The following is a 19,616-nucleotide window of genomic DNA, read 5'->3' on the forward strand; positions in this document are numbered from 1 at the left end:
TGCCACTCATCGATGATTAACACATCCACGTTGCCGCTAACCCTACATAACGATTCAATCGATACTATTACTTTTCTGTTGCCGCTGATAACAATCTCACCTGTAATATCTCGATAGGACTCGATATCATAATCCGATTTTATTTTCTCTGTCAATGATTTTCTGTAACTGCAATAAACAACAGATTGATGTGGTTTTATTGACCTCCATGCTGCTTCTGTCTTACCTAACCCACAGGCCGAACCATCGACGTAGTCACCGACGATAATCTCACATCCCGTACCGGATTCGTGCTGCGGTTTATTTGTGTAACTATAATCTGGTGTTACTGATGCAGAATAATCTTTCGTTGGATTATAATTATGTTGCAACAGATATTTGATGTATCTAGCGTCGCGATGTTGTTGTGGTAATTTCTCAACGATGTCGGTTAGTACTGGATTATTAATTTTTTTTCCTGATAAAAGATCGTTAATCTCGTTTGAGATAGACCTATCTCCGCGTTCTATGATTATTTTCTCTTTCATCGAGCTTGGGCAGATAATTACATAACGATAAATATCAACGATGACGATACAATTATTGCATTTTAATTCTACGTGACCATGAATACTAATACCATGCTGTCGTTGGCAGATATTGCAAAAGTGTCCAGGTCGACGTCGCACGTTATAACAGTTTCTTGTGCCAGATATTACCCTTAACAGATTGTCTGGTTCGCCTGTCAGCGCCATCGATATCTGAACGAAATCCTCCTCGTTGATGCCGGCGTCGATGATGTTATTGAGATCTTCGTGTGGTTTGATATATTCTATTTCGCGTGGTTGTATTAACGTAGGACAAACGAGCAGATCTCGCACGGTTGTGATTTGTCCTGATATTAATCTTTTACAAACCGAATTAATTTTATTCGATTTTGTCCCGGATAACTTTATGCTATGTAGTCCAGCTTGTTTATCTAACTTCCATGTTGGATTATCCTTACCAGCGCTGTTAATTAATTCTGTCTGAGTATCAAATGAGACGGGTTCACATTTACACTGTACATGATATCCGTGTGTCGTTGTGGATAAAAATATTTAATATTTTAAATTAAATATATACCACATTAAATATAAGATGGTCAACAAATGTGCTTGGCTTCTTCAGGGGTCAACCGAATTATGTGGAAGAAACTGCCGAGGTCATTTTTGTAGCTACCATAGAGAGAGTTCACGCAAAAGTAACGGTTCTAATGGTCCTCAACGTTGTATTAGCTGCCATAGAGGAGTTCATGGTAAAATTCCACTTTGTATAGATTGCGGCGGGTCTCGATATAGATGTCTCGTCGAATACAACACAAGGACAAATAAACCGATTCCAACCTTAGAGGAGTTTTTATCGTCGTAAATCGGCCCTTCCGTGATGACTGGTGCAACTGACGCAAAACATATTATTATTAGGAATGTGACACTTGCACCACAAACCACGATGATGATCTCGAGGAAAAAAAATAATTATTGAATTTAACACACATGATTATGGTGATGGCTCAAGTCTCGGATTCTTAATAATATTATATATTATTATTATATATTTATGAGACTTGAGCCATGTCGTGATGATCGTGAAATAATCCACGTGGAATTTCTGATGAAGATTTCCAAGATTAATGGTTGAATATCGAACAAGAACGACCATCGTTGGAGGAGTATTTATCATCGTGATTCAGGACATGATGACTGCAGAAACTTCCAGAAATAGGATTAAGGAAGATTCTGCAGCAAGATGATGATGGGGGAAGTCTCATATTCATTATAATATTATATATTTATGAGAGTTCCCCCATGTCGTGATGATGATCTCGCGATATGAGATTATTTTACTTCCTCGCCGGTTGTTTCCGTGATGTTAGATTATTTTGTTTCCGTGTAATTTGTTTCCCCAGCGCCAATTAAACGTTATTTTGTTTCCTTGTGATTTGTTTCCCCAGCGCCAATTAAACGTTATTTTGTTTCCTTGTGATTTGTTTCCCCAGCGCCAATTAAACGTTATTTTGTTTCCCGTCGGTCTTCTCGTGAATCTTTTTTCATGATGATGTTTCTGTGTGTTATTACTTGTTCCCGCGCGGCTGATTTCACATTATTTTGTTCCCGCGATGATATTAAACTCATTTGTCTGAAAACAAGCCCGGGTCAAGGAACCACTAATAAATGCAACAAAAGGTGCCGTGGAGAATATTGCAGGAGACATAATTATATTTTAAAGAAAAATCCTCATGCTGGTTCACGAAGTTGTGTTGGATGTAACAACGGCGTTAGAGGATTATATCAGATTTGCAAAACTTGCGGTGGAGATCGATACAGAAGTTTGATGATATATTACAGAAAAAGAAAGAACATAAATCCAAAAATAGAAAAACCACCATCAGAACTTGAATATTACTTGAAGAACAAAACAAAAGATTCCCAGGATTCAGATGAAGATTCCCAAGATTCAGATGAAGATTCCCAAGATTCAGATGAAGATTCCCAGGATTACTGAGCAGCAGAGAGGGTCCTGTCTACAATTCTGTTTGGGACAAACAATAATCGTAGACGTGGTATTGACCTCTATGAAGGGTCACTTTTTTTGTCTATAAAAGCGTACGTGACGCGTTAAGTGGTCTGATCGCCCTCTCTGCTGCTGTAGGGGAGGTGCAAACAAACGGGTTGGTATAGCCATACTATAGGGAATTTCACGGTTAGTATCTCCCCTTGAAAACACAAGAGGGCATCTCTGTGCAACTCACGTCCGGATAGTTCAGTCAATTAAGATGACAGATGTAGATCAAGAAAATGTGACAGACCGCTCACATTATGCAAGCAGAATCGATATCTCACTATCTTAAAAAGAAATTATATCAATATTTGTTCATTTGTTTTTACATCTTTTTTCCCCACTAACTTGCGCTGCTCCCAGCTTTCAAATAAATATTCTCTGCTCATTTCAGAACTTCATTATCTTTCCATTACTACCTTATGCTATCATTTGTATTATTTGATTGTGCGAAAGTGTATCGCTGCGTAAAAAGTTCTTGCAATTTATCTTGCTTGAAGAATAATGAAAATATGTTTATTTTTTACAGCTTCAATCATTGCAGCTAATGGAGGTTGAACGACAACGACAAAAAAACTTCTTAAGGTTCTTTTATTATTGATTTAGACTGTTGCTTTTCTATTAACGTTCATTATATTTTTCATGAAATTACTTGAATTGTTTCAAAATACACAAATGCCAACCACGCTTGAACAGACAGGCGCACGTACGAGTCTCCTTGATGATTATTTTAATTTTATTTCCTTGAACGGTTGGAAATTTTAGAGTACACAATTTGGAGAAATATAGATTATAATGACGCGCACATTTTCCAGCTGTATATAAATAGACCCTATCGTTTGTACGCGCTTATAAGTCGAGTTCAACAGCACGCAACATAGGTTCTGATCTGCCGTCGCATAATGCGCCGGCTGATCAAGGTCACATTGTTTCTTCTACTGACAACACCTATAGTACAAGTCACATAGTTCATGTACGCGGTCTAAGTCACGTTTTGCAGTTACAGATGTCATTTTGGGGAATTTGAATATACATACCTTTAAATGGCATTCATTCACTTAATTTCGCACCTTGTTCATCCAAATTCCATTGAAGAGTATTGTATAAATTCCTCGATAAACGCTATGACGTAAGAGGGAATGCGCCTGTGGTAGGGAAAAGTTGTACTACGAACATAAACATAGACGCGAAAATGTCGCCATTTATAAACAAAGCCTGGGGAAACACCGGCATGAACAAAATTGGCACACAAGTTCAATCAATTGGATGCAATTATTTAACTTCGTTTATATCTTCTGTATGGTATCTGTTTTATTTCAATTCGTACAAAATACCCATTTTTTCCATGCAAGTATGTGCTTTCATACACGTAAAAGATTAGAAACAGGGCTGTCAATTCAGCTTTATTTTAGTTAAATTTTACATCTCGCTAAATTATCATTTTTGACAAAATGTCATATATACATGCTAAGAATAAAATTTATTGTACATTACTTCCTCTATCACATTCATAGTTGAACATCAGTACAGGAGATGATTGAAGATGCACGCGACTTCTTGTTCACCAGATCGTAAACTTGATTCTCCCTGCACTAGTACCGTTCCGGTGGCCTAGTGGTTAGAGAGTCCGCCTTGGATGCGGGAGGTCGTGGGTTGGATCCCTGGCCGAGTCATATCAAAGACTTACAAAAATGGTACTAAAAGCTTCCTCGCTTGACGCTCAGCATTACGAGGTTAGTGTTAGGACTGGTCGGCCCTGGTGTCAGGATAATGATGCGACATGATGCGACATGATGCCCCAGTGCTAGACATCACTAAAAACTGCCACACTGCAGACATCGTAGCGATATGACTGAAAAATTGTTAAAGCTACGTTAAAAATCCAAATCACACACACACACACACACACACACGCACGCACACACACGCACGCACACACACACACTGCACTAGTAATAGTTCAATTCAATATTGACTTTCTTGACCTAGTATAATGCCGAGCTGCCATTGTAAAAGTTCATAGCGATCGATAATTTTCGTCTGGAATTTTTGTTACGACAATTAATGCGTAGATCACTCAAAAATCACGATTGAAATAACTTTGTTATAACTATATTACGATTAAATTTTACAAATAAATTATTTTTTAAACTTATACCAGTAAATGCGCTTACATGACCAGTGTTACTGGTACTATAACTCCATAGACCCAGATTTGCTGTTGCAGATAGCGACGGCATATCTGAGTCCAGCTTTTTGCACATTGATCGAAGAAAATAAACGAATATAGACGGCACTCGAGTCGAGTTATCCTGATGTTGCATCCGTGTTTCACCTAATTAAGGCTGTTGAAACCCATGGCAGAAGTGCGCATTTTCCTGCGAACCATTTGTTTATGCCAGCCCGTGAATTAGTTGATTTTCCAAAAGAAATAATTTTGATAATTCACTCGAGCGAATACAAAGAAATATTTGTTTTTGTTTGTTTACTGCGTCTAGATATTTAGAACATTATGACCATGAAATTTGACACATTATTTTGTCACTTGTTTCGTTTAGTCATGTTTATGGCCAACTGTCACGCTAGAGCACCAGGCTCAGATCCCACAGCATGCTTAATTGTTTTGTGTTTTATGTGCTATGTTTTGCCTTGAATCACGAATATAGCTGTGCAACTACTGAAATTTTCCGTGCGAATGTACCAAAACACGGTCAACATAACGGTAAACAGCTGATATTATCGCGTGTGGACTGTGATACCATGAGTTAAAAAAAAAAACACGAAGTCCTGCATAATTAAATGAGCATGTACACGATGCAGAGGAACGTTATTTTTATACAAGCACTCTTACTGGAAAAATTTAATCAGTGTTGATTTTTTATTTATACAAAGTGCGATATTTTGTGTAAATGTTACATGCTCAGGGCCGACGGGGGGGGGGGGGGGGGGGCGGGAGGCAACCGGGGATATATCCCCGGGGCCCGGGCCGAACAACACTTTTTAATATTATGAAAGAAAAAATTTGTTTCAAGAAGAAATAGGAGAGGTCCGGAGGTTTCTTACCCAAGAGTACATTATAGCTCTCTACGGCCCTGTACACGCTAGCTTACTAAATGTTACTTTTTTGATCACTAATTATTACTTTTATCCAGTACGATAAAGGCTGTGGCATTCGCTAGTGTTGTTTGGTAATTATGCACTAAAACATCATGCTTAGAGGTGTTCTCACTCACCTTAAAGGATATGTGGAATTTAACTAGTCATTTGAAATTCAAAACAAACAGGTGATTGATTCATTACGATAGTCACTGCCTGCAATAACCGATGAAAAACAGCAAAATAAAACACAACACCTAGAAATATTAAACGTTGCAGAAAATCTTGACGAAGCTGATAAAAAGCAAGTTATATGACAGGAAATCTTGATAAAGCTGACAAAACTACAAACTAAATGAAAGAAAACCTTGATAAAGCTGACAAAAACGCAAGCTGAATGATAAAGTGTTAACGTTTGACAGACATTTTATTCTGCAACGAATCCACTAAAAATGAGTATGAACAAACAGATAATCTGCAAGAAACGAAAGATGACATCTAAAACGAGGAGTAAAAAAGAACATGTATTTACAGTCAGTAGCATATATTTTCATTCTTTTGAGTTATGGACTGTAGCCAAATGCAAAATATGAAGTTAGTGCAATGCAAGAACAAAATAATAATAATAATAATAATAATAATAATAATAATAATAATAATAATAACAATCATAATGATAATAATAATGTTATTTTCTGTTGGTCATACATTTGGTTCTTAATCAACCATCCCGTCTTACACGTAGTCCTCAGTAATATAATGATTAAACTATAAATGTGTGTGTGTGTGTGTGTGTGTGTGTGTGTGTGTGTGTGTGTGTGTGTGTGTGTGTGTGATTTGGATTTTTTTGACGCAGCTTTAACAATTGTGCAGTCATATGGCTACGATGTCTGCAGTGTGGCAGTTTGTACTGATAACTAGCACGGGGCAATCATGTCGCAGACATGTAGTATGATATCCCACCCAGTCACATTATCATGACACCAGGCCGACCAGTCCTAACACTAAACTCTTAACGCTGAGCGCCTAGCGAGGCAGCACTTAGTTCCATTTTTATGAATCTTTGGTATGACTCGGTTGTGGTTCGAACCCGCGACCTCCCGCATCCGAGGCGGACGCTCTAACCACTAGGCCACCATAGTGGTAAAACGAAAGATGCTACGCACATGTAGAAATATGCCTCTACTTACTACAGCGTCTAACGCACGCACGTATAATAATAAAATATACATACATTAAATTAAAGCACACGTTAGTTACGCATGTAGATCCTGGAGGTAGGAAGTTGGTGGGGATATCCAGGTTAGGTATCGCAATTTGGCTGAGAATTAGCATGATCAGCAAAAAAATGTGTAAAGTTCGCACTTAAAAGAATATTTTGCTGATGATTTTTTAATGTAATTGTGAATGATTTTCCCGTAATGCAGCTCCTGCATGAAAAAGGATGTTTACAGAAGTGTTCCAAATTATTCAACATAACTATCAAAGCAAGAGATAGACCGCAACTTGTGTGATTGAACATTGGAAGCTGAAATTAGAAGATCATTAACATAATGTTGAGTCATGTTATGAACAGATTTACATATCAAACAGGGGCCCCGGATGACCGATTGGTCTAAAGAGCTCGCCTTTACCACTGACCGCGTGGTTTCGAGTCTCGGGCTCGGATAATGTGGGTATGTGAGCAAGCTGCCAATAGCTTCCCGTGGGTCCATGGTTTTTACCTATGTTTTCCCCGGGTTCTTCCTCCACCAGTTATATTGACCGCCATATATAACCAATCGTGCACTGTGAAATGGCATTAAACCCAACACAGCTGCAACAACAACACTGTGTCAAATAGCTTTAAAGCACTGTATACAACATGTTGATGAGTTAATTTAAAAAAAAAATGAAAACTATTTGAAGGCGGTTGACTGAGAGAGGACGTAGATATTCTATCCCATGATACCAACAGGACAATGGTAAACCAATAAACCCATTAAATCCCATTTGATCAGTAATCGATTTCTGAAGAACAAAGTCTCACAAAGGTTGAAAAAATCTCGCTGCTGGCATCATTGTTTCTTGTCATTTCAGATCCTAAACGAGTTCAAAATTAAAATAAAAAATGATACATGATTTTCTTGGTTATTTCTTATTGTCCATGTTCCCCTCCCATTATTTTGGAAATGTAGGATCGCATAACTGCAACAGGTCCTTCAAGTATTCATTAAGGATTTCAAGATAAAAGATTCTCACCTTTCAGCTTATGTAGATTGGTGCGGCTGAACCTTTTCCCGATCTTATCGCATGTGTTGATGTATCGTGTCTGAAATAAAATGAAAATTGTAACACCTGAAAAGCTGAGTCCCCAGCCTCTATTGATCTGGAAATATTTATTTCTGTCACTGCTTGGGATAGTATTTCGCCCAGCTGTGCATATCGAATGTACTTACAAAACAAACTTTGTACCGTAAAACAATATATATATATATATATATATATATATATATATATATATATATATATATATATATATATATATATATATATATATATATATATATATATATGTACTTGAGAAATTCATCATATTAATGTTTCATATTATAAAATATTCAACAGAGAATAGTCAAATCAGTCAGAACGAAGATATTGAACGCATATCATATTTCACACAGCCGTTTCTAGTGAAATATATAAAGTTCTCTCTGATAGTCACACCTAAGGCTTACATTCCATATTCATGTATTGGTATATTTTAATATGGACTTCATCTTGATGGTAAAATCAAAACATTGTCGCTCTCTTCTTAGACGATCGTACATTGAACGCGTGCAGTGATTTAAAATCACCCCTTCGAGTAACTGATGTTTTATTTCTTCAGTCTCTTGAATATCATGAATATATCACATCTCGTCCATTGTAGGAACGAAGTGTGCAAACGACTTGTTCACAATTGTCTGTGACTGAAACTAAGGTGTTGTTCCTCTGTTAAAAAGTAAAAGCCAGATGTATGTCTATACAAATGTTCGTTCTAATGAATGTCTGTATGTATAATGGACCTGTCCGTCCGTGAGTCTCTATCTATGGACACACACACACACACATATATATGTGTATATATATATATATATATATATATATATATATATATATATATATATATATATAGATGGAGGGAAGACATACAGACAGACAGATATATTGATTCATTTATAGATTTATTTATATATATTAGCAACGGTTCTTTCGGCAATAAACAGTTGAAAACGTTTGCAAGACAGGCAGACAGGTAGAGGACAAATACATAGATGAATAGCGGAAACAATTTCCTCACTGAAAGGATAGGAAACCTATACAATATGTTTGCAATAGACAGATAGATACAGAGCACCAACTGTGCTTTCAGCACTGAAAGGGACAGATAAATTTACATAACCGTGGCAGATGGCAATGAGTCATGGAACAATAATACCTGATACAGTCGATACAGGGGTTATGTGTTTCAAACTCTTATTGCGTACAATGTTGTGGAAGTGATTCAATTTTATCTGAAACTATATTAATCCATTATCCGCATGTAACACCAATTTAAGAAAGAGAATTTCTTATTACAAAGCCTTAATAATAATTATTTTGTGTTCTTATTAGTTATAACGGCACTTCTAACACACTCTAGGTCGTATCATACCGAGGAACTACATACGTTTCCCAGGGACAGCCGACTCGTGTCGAAGTCGCGACGTTTAGATTACACTGGTCTATAATTGTTTAGAACTCGTCTGCTTCAGAGATAAAATTTACTTTTTATTACAGATTTTGATGTGCCGAATTCAAATGTGGCAATTAAAACATCTGATTGGCTACTGTCTTCAAGATATTTAAGTTTTAAGATGTTATGTCTATACATATTGTGTAGATAGTAGAGTTTTAATCGTAAACTGTAAACCTAGGTCTTTCCATGTGTTTATGGTTCCTTTACATGATAATATTTCACCTGTCCTGTTTATATAACACTTTAAAAACAGCAAACGGGTAATGTAAATAAACTTTATCATGAAACAAAAGGCAAAAAATCTATTATGCATATATACGTACACGGTGTAGTCCTTATTCAGTGTCTACTTGGCGCTTATTAACTTGTCTCTTGTATTCATTAAATGGATTATCTCTTGTCACTGTCCAGCAATCGTCTGTAACGTTTGTGGGCTCCAGTTGCCCCGATAGCGTCTCTCCATTGTCCTGTTGAAATAGCTCGCAGTGCTCGTCGCTCACTGCTCCGCAATTCGGTGGAAAAAATCTAGGTGAGAGTGCAATTTTTTTATCTTTAGTGACATGTTACAACCAAGTCTTTTTACGCCTTGAGGAGGTTTTACACCAACTCACTGTAGTTGTCTGTCTTGTTGTGTCCGAGAACATTTGTTGCCACTAACTGGAAGGCTTTCCATGCCGTCTTTTCCTTGCCACGCAGTGCACGGCCAAATGCATCATCTCGAAGAAGTTAACAATCTGAGGACCAACAAAGTCACCTTCCTTTAATTTAGCTTCACTTAACCATGTAAATTTTCCACGGAGGTATTTGAAAGCTGCTTGACAAAGTTCTTCATCAGGTCGAGCTTGATGTGCAAAGGTGGTACCAAACTCTTCCTTGATTCAACAAGTATATGATGCTGAACACTTTTCCTCCCAGGCTTCAATGATTGTAGGAGTGGCCGATCTCTCCTGATATAGTGAGAATCTCTCGCACGACTAAACCATTCGCAGAGAAAAAAGTAGTACTTTGTGTATCCAGTCTGCAGGCCAAACAAAAGATCTGGAACCTTCAAATCGCCACAAAGATGCCACTGATGTCGGTAAAATTGTATGCACCTCAAAAGTTGTTTCATGTTTTCATAGGTTCCCTTCATATGGACTGCATGACCAACTGGGTTTGATGGCAAAACATTGTCATTATGCAGCAAAACAGATTTAAGACTCGTCTTTGATTAATCAATGAACATTCTCTACTCATCTGGATCATGAACGATGTTGAAGGCTGCCATCACACCATCATTGTTGTTACAGGTTACACGAACACCTTCCATGATGAAGAATGGGACAAGATCATTGTGAAGGTCACGGAACATGGAAACCCTAACATCACCTGCCAGGAGATGCCACTGCTGTAGTCTGGAGCCCAACATCTCTGCCTTACTCTTGGATAGTTCCAAATGGCTCAGAATGTAACTCAGTTCAACGTGTCTTATGAGGTGTGATTCAGAGGAGGAAGATCGGAGAAAGTATGGGTCATATGACATTGATGGCTCAGGACTAGAAGTTTCATTCTCTTCCTCGTCCTCGTCTGACTCAAGTGAGAATCATTCTAGTGCATCAGAAACCGGCAGTCTTTCTCCGTGAGGTACTGGGCGTATAGCTGATGGAATGTTTGCATAATGCACAGTCCACTTTTCTTCTTTGATACACCTTTCCCAACTGGACATACCATGCAGAAGTTACAATTGCTGATATGATCTATTGGCTCTCTCCAAATCATTGGCGCTGCAAAAGGCATAGATGTTCCTTTCCTGTTCAACCACTAGCGAAGATTTGTTGCACACGTGTTGCTGCATATGTGTGGGCCCCACCTCTTGTAACGATTGTGAAACCATAATAAAGGTGATAGACTTTCTTAACCATAGTGGTTATACTGCGCGTTTGTGATGTAAAAGTCACTTTACCACAAACATAGCAGAAGTTACCTGCATTGTTTACACAAGTACAAGGCATCTCTGCTCACTTTGGCTAAACAGAAATGTGTCCCTTTGCAAAACCAAATACTGACAAATAAGATGGCACTACACTGCATGATTTCAAGAGCTGATATAGGGCAATTTTCTCAGCAGAGTGATGCAAGCTTAGTTATGATTGCATCATCCATGACTTCTAGGAAATAACATGATGCAATTCATATCATGCATGACGCAATACCTGCTTAAGATTTGCATCTTTCATTGTCTTGCCTACAAAGCAAGTACTGTCCAAACCCAGTCATAAATTTATTCATAGATCCAGTCAAAGATGCATTTTAGTCATTTCTGGTTTAAATTGAGATCCCTTCCCTTTATTACTCACTTATCATCCGTCAAGGGTCGTATATACTGCCCCAGTATCATATCTTTAAAACTAGAGCCAATCAACAACTTTAAGCATCATCTTCATTCTCAGTGACCCAGAATTAGTACAGTTTGATTACATTTTAGGAAGCATTTTGGCTGTAGACTAGTGTTGCCAGTCCTACACTCTACTGAGTTACCGCCTCTCTCTAATAAATATTAAGGGCTCTGTCGAAATTACAAATATTTGGGAAAGGGAATACACATAAGTAAAATAAAACTGAAATAAATAATAACACTATTAAATCATAGTAGACTGCACCAATTTACGCCAATTAATATACAATTTTTTTCTGAAAAATAATTATTAATACCCACAACCACCACCATCACCATGACTCGCATCCCTTCTCTCCGTCCGTATGAGTTTGCCAAGTAGATAAGAGCAATAACTCTTTCATAATATATACATATGTGTAAAATGAAAGAATAATAACACTTACAGAATGTTGCATGCGTATAGCAACAAACTTACATAAAAAATGAATAAGTCATTTTAGTTTATTATCTTTATTTATCACACGAGTTGGTACACTCTGTAGTGTGCAAATTCATATTTTTGACACGTCAACATGTTAAACTATCACTTTATGTGAATCGGATTTGTACAAATACCCCCACGAAATGTTTGTGCCTTATTCCCTTCTTCATTTTGGAGGCCGTTCTTGTAGTGGAATATCAAGGGGATCTGTCACGTGACAATCATTTCTAAAAGGCCGCCATCTTTATTTGGGGGAAATGAGTGACCATTGCCAATCCCCTATGTAAAAATGCCTAAAAAGTTGTTCGGTACCAGGTTGTACCGCCAAGACGAGGAAAATTCAGGATCTCAGGTTTATGTGATACCAGAAGAAAGTCCTAAGAGAGAACTACAGTCAGCCGAGCGAAGTTTATTCATGACGGAAGTGTCAAGAAAAATAAATGCTGATCACCAAGATCCGGTCACTGTCTTGTTTGCTCAGCATATTACATTGCTGATGCGTACCATACTGTTTTCTATTCCTTCAATTAAACCGATAACTGATTTACCGTAAATTATGAAAAATGACATTAAATTCTGCATACTATAACAAAGTGTTACCCTTCGTCCTCAAAACTTTCGTTTCACAAAGTACACGCACACAAGGAAAGACAGGAGTTCTGCAACAAAATTATTGTGATACATTATACATACATGAAAAGATTATTTAGTTAACACATTTGATACATCTGAAATACGTTGATATAATCAATTCTTGAACGTCTCGTGCGCGAGACTCGTACAGCTGATTTGTGGTTTTCAATTTTTACCAGATTTGGATGGATTCATATATAAAATATTTACTAAAATTCACAAAATACTTCCTGCAAGTTCATAATTTTTATAACTTTATATTAATCTTGATGAGCAATTTAAAACTTTTGAAAGTGCAAATTTTTTCCATGGGTAATATATACACATTTTAACAGTGAAATTAAATGATCCATGCCAGGCAAGGAAGAAGTTGAAATTAATAGACGACAACTTGAAACTGGAGCTGCCATCGTGTACTTGGTACAAATGACATTGAATATATTGTAGAAGATAAATCCCAGCAAATGCAAACAAGGTCACCTGAAGTTTAGTCCATTTCAAAAGCATCACAGTTGATGCCAATGAAACAACCAGAGAGAGAGAGAGAGAGAGAGAGAGAGAGAGAGAATCATCGAAACTCTCTTTCATCAGCTTCTGTAGAAGGAAACAATGAGGTTTGCCAGATGATCACTGGTATTAGCTTATATTTATTTTTAAATTGCACCCATAATGTTTGCACATGTTAGAAGTCAAATGGGACTCATATTCTAGAAAACGCATAAGAGCGTGATGACAGAATAATATGCGCAAGCTGACCTCGTATCAATATCTGCTAAATTTCAACACAGTCTAAATAAAGATGTGAGAGTAACTGCACTCATTAGAATTTCGGTACGCGTGTACAGCCGGACGTACTATGTACGTCACGTTTGAATATGCTTACAGAATGGACGGAAAAGCCTAACGCTACGTATTCATGTCATATGGCAGAAGCATAATAACAAAACAAAAAGACCCCTCCACCTCCACCCCCCCCCCAAAAAAATTCCTTATGATTCCAAAATGTGAATAAATGTCTAGTGCTGATTTAGAATTCCAAATAGTACATCGCATTATCGATGAAGAGTTCCATGTTGGACAAGGAGAGTTCTACATAAAAAACATGGCACTTTAAAAAGAAAAACTAAAATAACACCAAAAGCTAATGTAATGAACAGTGAATGCAATGTGTCGTGATTGTTACACAGTGGGGACTTCTTGTGAAGTGGACCCGGTGGTAGTTTTATGAGAATGTTTTCTATTAAACTCTTAGCAATGTAGTTTTTAATGACCAGCAGTGGAGAGAGAGAGAGAGAGAGAGAGAGAGAGAGAGAGTTCAGGCTCTCTTAACTAAGGGTCTCACTCATAACGGTGTAGATACGGCTACATTTTAGTGAGGCTGAACGACAGGTAACGGGAGCGAATGTAAGAAAGGATAGAGTTGTTCTGACTGTCAGTGAACGACTTTTATTTCAATTATTGATATTACTACATTCTAGAGATACATCTATAAAACCTTTATATTTAAAATACACGAAATACAAGTAAGATTACACTTTTCTTTCGAGCTTACCAACTTCATACATTTGTATAATTTCTGCATTTTAGAATATAATACAGATAATTAAATCTCGATTGACTTCATGATAGCCAAAGAGCATAAAATTCAATAGCTGCGATTAATACAACAATCATTTTGCAGAAATGTATGTTACTAAATCTGAAATAGAATACTAATTTGGAATAGGTCACTAAATAGTATTCTTTATTACGTTAAACAATCTTTTATTTCCAAATTAAATCTAAACATGAAGTTGGTAGCGAATTCGTCTTTTCCATTAACACATACCATAAATACAAATGAATATAAATTTTTTGAAACAATTAAACATTCCATTACAATATAAAATAGAAAGAACGCAAATAAATGTTGCCAAAATATGAACGTTACCGTTAAAATCTCAATATTAAAAATTGCATATTCTTTAAAGGATTTTACGAACGCAGATAATTCTTACCTGTAAGGAAAGACAGAACTGTTTTGACTCTCGATGAACGAATTATTGCTGCGTAAGCCTGCTCTCAATTTATACGCAGTGCTTGTGTCCTTTCGTTTCTAATCAGAACAAGACTTTTGTCCTTTCCCACCGGAAACTCGTGAATCATCTAGCTTACTTATCCATTAGGAATTTAGAAATTTCCGTTTAGCAGCTTCCCACCAAATCTAAATTGCTTACCTTTGGATACAATATAAATATTTTTATGGGTTTTTGCACTTGCTTGTAAACAACAATCTTTATTAAAATAATATACAGTTGTAATACAGAAATATATAAATTTAATCTCAATATATTTTAGTGGAAAATTACTTTCAATATAATTTAATGCAAAATTTACTTTTAATACAATTTAGAGAAAATTTCAATCTTAATACTAAAAAATCCTATTAGTAGCTATTGTGATTAACGTCGTATTTGCTGTGGTAGGAGTTTTCAATCTGTTATTAAAGTTATTACAAAATGTGCAAACGAATGATTAAGACAATGCAGTGTGTTATTGACTCGTGAGGACAGAGCTTAAGATAACATGTCTCGTCAGTTATCTGCTGCGTTTTCTGACGGAAGTTTATCAGAAGACGAATTTAATATGCAACGCCATATGCATCATGCATTCCTGTGCGACCATGATGAAATATGCAACTATCTCTTGTAAGTACCACAACATAGAGTGAAATACCTTTGGTACGGATGCAGAAAAAATAAAATGGTAAAAAAAGAAATGTATTACATGGTGGGCTCGCTTGTGGATTGAAGTCGTGTATTGTTTACGTTGTTGTGAGTTAATCATCGTATTTGGTATAAGTGGAAACACGCTCTTGGCAAGCTGGCAGAGGTCGATTTGGTTCATCTTTTCCCACACACCATTGTCACGATTTCGAAGTTGCTTAACTCGTTATTTATATTTCGTAGAGTATTTTGTTCCTCGAGGGTACTGTGGATACTTTCTAATAGCTTGCCAGTGGTACAAGATCCGTCATTGGAATTTCTGATGCGGCCAAGTAAGAGTGTAATTCTTTGTCATACATGTATGTATGTATGTATGTATGTATGTATGTATGCATGCAAACATGTATGTATGTATGTATGTATGTATGTATGTATGTATGTATGTATGTATGTTCGCAGTACATTCTGTCGTGGTCAGCTTGACACGTAATCATTAAGTGTGACGTAGATTGACGTATGGGCATGGTTCGCATTAAATTGCTGACTGCAAGGAATGGGATCTGCTCTGGTAGGTTGCATAATAGAATTTTAGTTAGAGTCGGTTCTATAACAGTCCGACAGGTGTGTCAGTATAAGGTCATATAGTGGAAATTGGCAGAGTTGAGACAAACCAGAGCAAATCTTTTGGGAAATCTTGAGCCATTTTAAAAAAAGTGTCGTAGAATGATATTTTCTAGAATAGTTATTAATAAAGCTGGACAAGAGAGGATTATTCTGACTTTGATTGGAGTGATAAAAGGTTTTGACGGTTAGAGAAGGTAATCATGACTGGCTAAACTAATCGAGGGAAATCAAGGTTTATAGTAATCTCCCTCGGAAAGGAAAAGAGATACGGCAACGCCCACCTGTCACCAACAGTGATCTGGAAAAGACCGGAAGCAACCAGGTGGTATTGACATCCCGGCAATTTGAGTTCGATCAGTTACTTGATTATATGAGGAAATGTGTTTTAACGGTTTATCGGAGCGGTTAATCGAATTACGCAGAAATGTTGAAACTCTGTTTATGTAATTGATTAAACTACACTTTAGATACGCAGGCTTATTTTCTTTTATTCTATATCTCTGCTCAGATTGTTCCATCAATTATTTTCATATTTTATTTGACCGTTTACTCGATCCGGGCAATAACACCGTTGTCGATCACCTCCTAGATTACGATAACCGAAAACATATTGTGTGGGAGATCACATATCCCCCACCTCTGACAATATGCATCTACTTATATGTATATGTACGTTAGTATAATTATGTGTATGCATGGACATGTATATGTAAAGGTATAGTATATGTATATGCATATATGCGGGTGTATACATATGAGTATGCGTGTAGTGGTGTTTATAGGTATATGTATAAATATATGTAGAAATATAAGTGAATGTATACGTTGGCATGATATGTTGTGTATGTATATGTACATGTGTGACTGTGTGTATTAGTATCTATATAAAACTTTACAAAAACATTTTCATGATGCACTGTTTACGTGTATTTCACATCATGCGATACTAATGCACACAATTTTATCATATATCTGTTTGTAGCCTAATACGTTTAATAACAAGTTCTTGCATATACTGTTATATAATATGTATATGCATTACGTTGATATCATATGCTGCCTGACTGTGACCTGAAGTTCAATACCAAATACATGTCCCATTTTCTTCTCTTGTGTATAAAGTGCAACAGCAAAAAAAATTCGTTCGAAAAACATACGTTTACTAATGAAAGTACGAGAGATCAGTTGTGAATTGTAATATTACGAATCGTAACACGGACCTGTCTCCTTTACCTTACAAATATACATCTTCCGTTGGCGTGTTTAACTATAACGCTTAGAATACTGTAAAATTTAAGCAGCAGAGGAAAAGAGCGAGACGCTTGTGAGCTGTACAAGGTCAACATAACGCAATTGGAGGAAACAGGCTGCTTAAAAGTAACAATAATAATAATGTCAGAATCAAACAATTACTCGGGATTAGCTCTAGAAATGCAGGAAAATGAACTATAATGAACATCATCATTAATAATTTCCCATACTCAGAGCATACATATCTTAAGAATCCGAAATTTTCAGTTATATCACACTGCTTTCATCAGTAACTTATGTTGGTGACATGACTTATAATGGTCACGTGATACGATCAGACTAGTGTAGATAATTCAAGCACCTAGTCCATATTTAGGGTTGGCCTCCGATGTTTTATTTCGATAAGTCACGTGATCAACATTAGTCGCTGATGAAGGCAGTGTGATATTGCCGACAATTTCTTATTCGTAAGATATTTATACTATTAATATTGTCCAGCGCAAGGAAGCAACCCTTTCAAGTAAAAGGAACTTGAAAATTATTCACCAAAACCGCTGTTACTTCCTTTAAGTTGTAAGGTCACACATTACAAGCCTAAAATAATCCCATATATTTTGAACCTATACGACAAAAAACAGCTTGAAAACAAAATTCACCATCTCATTCAATTAAAGCAAAATAAATCCGATGTGGTGTGTATATGACATCAGTTACCCAGAGATAAAACTTATCTCAAGATAACATTATTTGTTCATCTGTATAAGGAATGGCAGTCTCATCTCCCTCGCACAAGTGCCGAAAGATATGTTTAATACCGGAGACCCTATCAGTTGCGCGAGATGCAACATACATGCATCTTGACACCATTACAACAATAATATGTTAACAGCATCCATCATATGTATAGGTTTGGAAAACCTCACTTAAGGTCAAACGTCAGTGGGAGGAACGAGGATTGTGTCCATTTTCAGACCTCAGAACTCTGGACAGTATGGTTTTATCTTCTACTAACGAAAATTGCTTTTTCTCTCCATCCTACCTTATAGAATGTAATAAATTCATAATGGTGGAAAGACTGCATCATGCTACAAATGTAGTGAAAGTTCAAACATGGGTGTCCACAATTAAGGACAGCGGGGGAGCGGGGGCACTATTCACCCCACTTGTCGATTTCGCCTCTAACCATGTTTCTGGCCAATATCTGTAGAATGTAATAGCTGATCACTAAAGTTTGCCCAACCCTTTCGTAAATAAATTTTGCGGGTGCTCCTGGTTCAAACTATTTGATGCACTCATTAAGGACAGACCGCGTATATTCTAGATCATTCTAAGATAAGCACACCAGAGCGGAAATGACAGAAATTAATGTCGAAGTAACCGGTGAAAAGATATCAACGCAGATTTCAGTCATAAAATATCTTGCTTTAATTCTTATTAACAAATTAATATCTATAACTTTCGGCAAATTAAGTTGCCACACTTTTATTTTTTTTTTTATATTTTTTTTTGCATATTTGGTCACAAATAGTCGGGTCAGCAGTGGGAGAGGTACTCTTTAGTACTTCATGTTGCCCGACTGCGATTATTTGGTCCAATTATCTAATAATGAAATCTATTTGATTGATTCTCTGCATACAACTAATTAGGTACGCATTTTCTTCCACCGACAGTATATATATATATATATATATATATATATATATATATATATATATATATATATATATATATATGATACAAATCATATGGCGAATAGCAATCATTTCAGGTGCTCTGGATCCTGCAAGGGATCACGTGTGTCAGGGATTGATTAAGATAAATGCAATATACTGACAACGAACAGTGCGAAACTAGTATTTAGCTAGCCTAAGCGCTTTCGACTCTTTAATGAGTCCTTTTCAAAGGCAAATATAAAACATAGACAAGACAAACAAATAGAAGAGAAAAACGGTAATGTTTGCGAAACTTTACACGCTTTTTACACACACACACACACACACACATCTATATATATATATATATATATATATATATATATATATATATATATATATATATATATATATATATATATATATATATGTTCATGTGAAAGAATACGAACTGGTCATG

At 36.5% G+C, this 19,616-nt stretch overlaps 1 protein-coding gene across 1 annotated transcript in view; it reads right to left on the minus strand.

Moving 5' to 3' along the window:
- Positions 1–8,036, minus strand: part of LOC149776805 (uncharacterized) — a 53,962-nt gene extending 45,926 nt beyond the window's left edge. Inside the window, exon 1 of the mRNA XM_089941505.1 lies at positions 7,915–8,036. The gene's annotated coding sequence lies outside the window, so the exon portion shown is untranslated. The remainder of the gene's footprint in view (positions 1–7,914) is intronic.
- Between the last annotated feature and the right edge of the window lie 11,580 nt (positions 8,037–19,616).

Source organism: Sinohyriopsis cumingii, chromosome 18 (assembly GCF_028554795.1).
Source record: "Sinohyriopsis cumingii isolate HCF-2022 chromosome 18, ASM2855479v2, whole genome shotgun sequence".
NCBI classification, from domain to species: Eukaryota; Metazoa; Mollusca; class Bivalvia; order Unionida; family Unionidae; genus Sinohyriopsis; species Sinohyriopsis cumingii.